Source organism: Panthera pardus, unplaced genomic scaffold (genome assembly GCF_024362965.1).
Source record: "Panthera pardus isolate Hobbes unplaced genomic scaffold, ASM2436296v1 HiC_scaffold_8, whole genome shotgun sequence".
Classification (NCBI taxonomy): Eukaryota; Metazoa; Chordata; class Mammalia; order Carnivora; family Felidae; genus Panthera; species Panthera pardus.
In genome coordinates this window covers 131,445,678-131,454,046 of record NW_026527013.1, presented here as the reverse complement: position 1 = coordinate 131,454,046, position 8,369 = coordinate 131,445,678, and positions in this window count along the sequence as shown.

The following is an 8,369-nucleotide window of genomic DNA, read 5'->3' as shown; positions in this document are numbered from 1 at the left end:
CCGTGAGTTCGAGCCCCGTGTCGGGCTCTGGGCTGATGGCTCAGAGCCTGGAGCCTGCTTCCGATTCTGTGTCTCCCTCTCTCTCTGCCCCTCCCCCGTTCATGCTCTGTCTCTCTCTGTCTCAAAAATAAATAAACGTTAAAAAAAATTTTAAAAAAAAGTAATCTCTTCCTATTCACTTAACATGACTACTAATTTCAGGTAGTTAGATAATAACTATTGTATCCTATATGAAACTCTTGTATAAAAGATACACAGATTTTAAAGTGTATGAGTAAGAGTAACTTTACAGTGGAGAAACCTGGTAGACAACCCCTTAACCAAGTAAAAAGTCATTTTGATAGCACCTCCACAGGGTGTGACGACACGAGCACATCATGTCTGTGGTATTCTTCCCCAAACTCTGCAACTTCAGTCTATTCATGAGAAAACATCAGGCAAACCTAAACTGAAGGACATTCTACAAAATACTTGATCTCTACTCCTCAGAAGTATCAAGATCATGAAAGACAAGGAAAGAGCAAGAGACAGTCACAGATCAGAACAGACTAAGAACACATGATGCCTAAATGCAATGTGGTATCCTTTGTACCCAGAAAAATAACATTACCAGAAGAACTGTGGAAATTTAAATGAAGGCTATAGTTTGGTTTGTAATAACATACCAACATTCATTTCTTAGTTTTTTGTTTTTTTTTTATAAATGTACTGAAGAAATATAAGAAGTTAACAAAAGGAAACTGGGTGAAGGGTATACAGAAACATTCTGTGCTATCCTTGCAACTCTTCTATAAAGCTAAAATTATTTTGAAAGAAAAAGTTTATCTAAAAATGAACTTGTAACTCTGAGAGCTTATTTATAAGTTTGTTAATTCAACATACTTAAATAAAATAGAGCAGAGCAAGAAGTTCCATTCTGGTATATAGCTATATCTAAAGATCGTTATCTATATTTATATCTGTATCTGCATCTAAATATAGAGATAGGCACACACAAATACTCACACATACACATAAGCACACATACACATAAGCACACATACACATTAGCTTTCTCAGTAAGGATAAGATGACAGGGATGAGAAGTGTATTCTGGTTTACTGTAGACAATAAGATGCACAGAAACTATCAAGTCCCAATGAAATCTGGGATTTGTTTAATATTCATATCTCTTTCTCTCCTAAGCCCATTAGCTCACTTCTCCATAATGCATCAGTTCATAGTGACATCTATAAAAGTGTTTCTTGCCAGTTTGTTCCTTCTAAAATTCTTACTCCTTTTCCCATCTGGCTTTGCAAATACATAAAATATCTGTGTTGCATCACATTATTTAAAGCAGCCTCCAATGATATACAGTGACTTCAAGCGTGGCTTAACGGTTCCAATATCTGATGCAAATGGCTTCTTTAATACTCCTCAGATCAAGCCACCCAACTTTGGGCCTAACTGTTGTTTATCATCATCTGTGTAGCAGTCTGCTCTACTTTTCTTCCGTCTGTTCAGGCTTAGGCAAGCTTACTGTTGAGCAATTGCATTCCTTACTATTGCCAAAACAGGTTTTATTTTATGTAATTTTACACAGCCAAACTGCTCCCCTGACAGTAGCCACCCTGCTAGATGCAAGCTCATCAAGCTCACTGGTAATAGCATCCGAGGAAATATAGTCAAGAATCATTTAAGTGTTGACGTCAGGAAACAAAGAAACAAACTTTCAGGGTATATGTTTCTGATTGTTTACCATCCAGGACTGGATGACCAATTCAAAAAAGTAGAGGTATCTTTTGATCTTCTATGATATTTATTCAGTGAAATTTAAAATGCCATTAAGTAAGTGATCTTGACCATAAGTGCCATACATCTACCTATGCTTTGGGACTATGAAATTGTAATGTTTTTTAAGAAGACATACAAATCTCTTGATAAATATCAAGTTGAGTCTGTGTGTGTGTGTGTGTGTGTGCGCGCGCGCGCGCGCGCGCGAGCGCGCACACACACGTGCACGAGCACCCCTCTCTCTTTTTGGACAGAGGATGGAAGTGACTGCTCACTTTTTGCATTACACTTTGAAACTTTCAAAATGATTTGGTAATATGTATATAGGCATACAAAGAATTTGGGAATAAAATATTTTCATAATTTAGCAAATGACTAGCAGCTCTGAGAGAACATATTGATGTATAGATACTCTGTTGTACTAATGATATTTAAAGGAAGAAATATGGAATAATCTCACTTTCTTCTCTGAGACAGGGAAGGAGACTCCACTTTATTCATATTTTTTCTTTAACAAGATGTAGTAATAAGTGTGAGATCAGAAAAAATATAGTGTTGTCATCTGTAAAATATTATTCTTTCCCTTTGTCTACATCATATCTGAAAATAATCATGCTGTACATGTCATTTGTTTTGTATTTTGTCTCACATTTATACTTAAATTCTCATATAAGAGATTTTATACTTAGAATCTCATTTTATGTTGATAATAAAAATATAATTCAGACAAATAAACCAATGATAACATAAATTTCATCAAAATGAACATATGATACTTTATATATGACTCAATAACTTTCTGGGAGAACACAGAAATATTTCCATGGGCACAGATTCTCAATCTTAGGGTAAACGCTCATGTAACTGGAAGGCAGAATAAGAAATACAGCAGGGATGTTCTTGTGGAAGAGAATGTCCCAGCAGTGTGTGCTCTTACTGAGTTGGCCTATCTTACCCAAAGGAAGTGAGCTAAAATGGGAATGGTGTACCCAATACATTATTCATTAACAGGGAGCACTTCCTCTCCATCTATGCCAAAAGCAGAACCAACCAATCTGCCTGCCATTCTTTGCTATGCCTTTAGAAGGAAACAGAAGCAAAGTACTCATCAGTCCTATAAAGAAATCATATAAAAGATTTCTTTAAGGACATAATGTAAAGCAATTGGGGAATTAGCATTATATAAAAGAAGCTTAATATGGATAATTTTGTGATGCAGAGATCACATTAGAGTATGAAAGTGAATACTTTTATTATACTATTGGTCCATGTGGCACACAGATGGCTAGAGTCCAACAATGTTTTAAGCTCACATTGGAGTAAGAAAACGAATATTTCTATTATACTATTTATTATTGATTAATACAACAGAGATAGCTAGTGTTCACCAAAATGATGCTCCCCTTCCATATGGAAGATTCAGTATTATGAGCCACTGACTCACCTAGGAACTACATTTCCCTGATTCCCCTTTAATGTAACAACCAAATACCTAGTTCTCACCAGTAGATGTGGGAAAATATGTTTGTCACATTCATGCTAGAATCTTTTAAAAGCAAATGTTAATTTTCCACTGTCTCTTTGTTTTTGACCTAAGAGCCCCAAGGGATGTCAAAATCACAAGACGGAGGGGCTCTTGGTTCCAGAATTACCACATGTAAGAAACTTCCTCCTCACCACGAACATTGATAGAACTATTAAGTTTGTGGGAAATAAATTTTCATCACATCAAAACTAAATTAGGGGTTAGTTGTTCAGCAACTAGCATTATCCCATATTACACAGTTGGTCCATTATCACATGAAAATAGAGAAGTAGAAAGAATATCATCAATAATTATGCTTTACAAAGGCATCAGATTAAGGGAGATACAACAAATAAAAGACTACCTCTCTTAGCCGGGTTTGGGTTTTTATACCTGATATTCTAAGTAGAAGAAAATTAGCAGACCCGAAAAACACTCAAAAAGAATGTTCTTTCTGAGACAGAAAAGATAACCAAACATGAAGTTTTTAAAGGAAATAAATTAGTTACATTAGAAATAATGGTTCCCTATACTATGAAAAATTATATGCCAACAAACTGGACAACCTGGAAGAAATGGACAAATTCCTAAACACCCACACTCTTCCAAAACTCAATCAGGAGGAAATAGAAAGCTTGAACAGACCCATAACCAGCGAAGAAATTGAATCGGTTATCAAAAATCTCCCAACAAATAAGAGTCCAGGACCAGATGGCTTCCCAGGGGAGTTCTACGAGACGTTTAAAGCAGAGATAATACCTATCCTTCTCAAGCTATTCCAGGAAATAGAAAGGGAAGGAAAACTTCCAGACTCATTCTATGAAGCCAGTATCACTTTGATTCCTAAACCAGACAGAGACCCAGTAAAAAAAGAGAACTACAGGCCAATATCCCTGATGAATATGGATGCAAAAATTCTCAATAAGATACTAGCAAATTGAATTCAACAGCATATAAAAAGAATTATTCACCATGATCAAGTGGGATTCATTCCTGGGCTGAAGGGCTGGTTCAACATTCGCAAATCAATCAACGTGATACATCACATTAACAAAAAAAAAGAGAAGAACCATATGATCCTGTCAATCGATGCAGAAAAGGCCTTTGACAAAATCCAGCACCCTTTCTTAATAAAAACCCTTCAGAAAGTCGGGATAGAAGGAACATACTTAAACATCATAAAAGCCATTTATGAAAAGCCCACAGCTAACATCATCCTCAATGGGGAAAAACTGAGAGCTTTTTCCCTGAGATCAGGAACACGACAGGGATGCCCACTCTCACCGCTGTTGTTTAATATAGTGTTGGAAGTTCTAGCATCAGCAATCAGACAACAAAAGGAAATCAAAGGCATCAAAATTGGCAAAGATGAAGTCAAGCTTTCGCTTTTTGCAGATGACATGATATTATACCTGGAAAATCCAATAGACTCCACCAAAAGTCTGCTAGAACTGATACATGAATTCAGCAAAGTTGCAGGATACAAAATCAATGTACAGAAATCAGTTGCATTCTTATACACTAACAATGAAGCAACACAAAGACAAATAAAGAAACTGATCCCATTCACAATTGTACCAAGAAGCATAAAATACCTAGGAATAAATCTAACCAAAGATGTAAAAGATCTGTATGGTGAAAACTATAGAAAGCTTATGAAGGAAATTGAAGAAGATATAAAGAAATGGAAAGACATTCCCTGTTCATGGATTGGAAGAATAAATATTGTCAAAATGTCAATACTACCCAAAGCTATCTACACATCCAATGCAATCCCAATCAAAATTGCACCAGCATTCTTCTCGAAGCTAGAACAAGCAATTCTAAAATTTCTATGGAACCACAAAAGGCCCTGAATAGCCAAAGTAATTCTGAAGAAGAAGACCAAAGCAGGAGGCATCACAATCCCAGACTTTAGCCTCTACTACAAAGCTGTCATCATCAAGACAGCATGGTATTGGCACAAAAACAGACACATAGACCAATGGAATAGAATAGAAACCCCAGAACTAGACCCACAAACGTATGGCCAACTCATCTTTGACAAAGCAGGAAAGAACATCCAATGGAAAAAAGACAGTCTCTTTAACAAATGGTGCTGGGAGAACTGGACAGCAACATGCAGAAGGTTGAAACTAGACCACTTTCTCACACCATTCACAAAAATAAACTCAAAATGGATAAAGGACCTGAATGTGAGACAGGGAACCATCAAAACCCTAGAGGAGAAAGCAGGAAAAGACCTCTCTGACCTCAGCCGTAGCAATCTCTTACTCGGCACATCCCCAAAGGCAAGGGAATTAAAAGCAAAAATGAATTACTGGGACCTTATGAAGATAAAAAGCTTCTGTACAGCAAAGGAAACAACCAACAAAACTAAAAGGCAACCAATGGAATGGGAAAAGATATTTGCAAATGACATATTGGACAAAGGGCTAGTATCCAAAATCTATAAAGAGCTCACCAAACTCCACACCTGAAAAACAAATAACCCAGTGAAGAAATGGGCAGAAAACATGAATAGACACTTCTCTAAAGAAGACATCCGGATGGCCAACAGGCACATGAAAAGATGCTCAACGTCGCTCCTTATCAGGGAAATACAAATCAAAACCACACTCAGATATCACCTCACACCAGTCAGAGTGGCCAAAATGAACAAATCAGGAGACTATAGATGCTGGAGAGGATGTGGAGAAACGGGAACCCTCTTGCACTGTTGGTGGGAATGCAAATTGGTGCAGCCGCTCTGGAAAGCAGTGTGGAGGTTCCTCAGAAAATTAAAAATACACCTACCCTATGACCCAGCAATAGCACTGCTAGGAATTTACCCAAGGGATACAGGAGTACTGATGCATAGGGGCACTTGTACCCCAATGTTTATAGCAGCACTCTCAACAATAGCCAAATTATGGAAAGAGCCTAAATGTCCATCAACTGATGAATGGATAAAAAAATTGTGGTTTATATACACAATGGAATACTATGTAGCAATGAGAAAGAATGAAATATGGCCTTTTGTAGCAACGTGAAAGGAACTGGAGAGTGTGATGCTAAGTGAAATAAGCCATACAGAGAAAGACAGATACCATATGGTTTCACTCTTATGTGGATCCTCAGAAACTTAACAGAAACCCATGGGGGAGGGGAAGGAAAAAAAAAAAAAGAGGTTAGAGTGGGAGAGAGCCAAAGCATAAGAGACTGCTAAAAACTGAGAACGAACTGAGGGTTGATGGGGGGTGGGAGGGAGGGGAGGGTGGGTGATGGGTATTGAGGAGGGCACCTTTTGGGATGAGCACTGGGTGTTGTATGGAAACTAATTTGACAATAAATTTCATATATTGGAAAAAAAAAAGAAATAATGGTTCCCTACTCATTAGAAAATTTTCTAAAGACAAAGATAATAGAGAAAAATTACAGAAGAAAAACCAAACCTACAGTGATTTGCCTATATGTGCATCCCTACAGATTTCACTCCCTACACTCATATATTTCCAAGGCTGAGAGAGGTGTGCAATGTAAAAGGGCAGGGAATCATTCACACTCCTCTTAAATTCTCTCAATCTTAGTCAAAGACACCGTACTTCTCTGTTAAAGTATCAGTTCATCAGTGAAGCATTCCTAATTTCTCCATATGTTCCCTCCCCCTGTCCACTTTGGGCTCTTTTGGCATCCACAGAACTTTGTGTAAGCCTCCATTCAGCACTAATGAATTATGGGTGGGCTGTTTCTCTAGGAGTGCTCTCTCACCCAGCAGTACTGTCACCCAGCAGCTTGAGGACAGAGGCCTTGTCTTATTCTTCTCTGTATCCCCAAGAGTCATTTATTCATCAAATATTTATGGAGAATTTATATTGTGCCAGACTCTATGATAGGTACTGAAGACAAAGACCCTATGCTAGGTACTAAAGATAGAATGGTGAACAAGACCAATAAGGTTTCTGGAGATTACATTCTATAAGAAAGAAAAGAGAAGAGAAGAGAAGAGAAGAGAAGAGAAGAGAAGAGAAGAGAAGAGAAGAGAAGAGAAGAGAAGAGAAGAGAAGAAGAAGAGGGACGGGGAGGAGAGGAGAGAAAATAAAGCGAATTGGGGGAGAGGGAGGAAGTGAAGAGGGGAGGGGAGGGTGGAAGAAGGAAGGCAGACATTGAATTATCTCAAGTAATAATAATTTCTATGGTAAAAAAGAGGCAGGAATAGGGAATGACAGAGAAGGGCCTTCTTTAGGTATAACAATCAAGGAAAGTTACTCTGAGGACAATTAAAAGATGAGACTTAAAAAAAAAAAAAAAGAAATAGCTACCTATGCAAAAAAGATGGGTGGGCATCTCAGAAGAAACAGTATGTACATACGCTCTGAATCAGAAAAGACTTGGAGTATTTACATAATAGGCTAATGAGTGTGAATGTAGTGAGTAAAGGAAGCATAGCCTGGCATAAGCTGGGGAGGTAGACAGTCTTCGAAACTTGGATTTTATTCTAAGTAAAAGAGAAAACCATTTTTGTGCTATAAGCAAGAAAGTGACATTACCTAACCTGAATTTTGAGAAGAGCACTTTTGTGCAGGGAATGGACCGGTATGAGGGAACAACTTAGGTTATTTAAATGAACCCAATGAGAGATGTGAAGAATTGGACTCTGATGAAGGCAAAAGATATGGAGAGAAGGTGGCAGACCCAATATGTATTTTAGCTCTTAACTTCACAGAATGTACTCAGAGCTTAAATGTAAGCATTGACAGAGAAATTAAGGAATACAGGATGACTCTCGGGCTTGAGAAACTGTGAAGATGGAGACAATGTGTTGGCATGGTGGAAGGTACAGATGGGTGGTTGAGAATGGTGGAGTAAGAAGAAGTCAAGATTTCCATTATAAGGACCTGACCAATATACAAGATCTACAAGAGCAGATGCCAAGAAATACATAGGCTAGTCTGGAGCAGAGAGGAAATCTGAGTGGAGTGGAACATTTGGGGTAACCAGCATAAGGTATAATTAAATCTATGAGAATTACTCAGAAATAGAGCATATGAAGAGAATTCAGTACCTTTCAATGTACTTCCTGTACACTTGT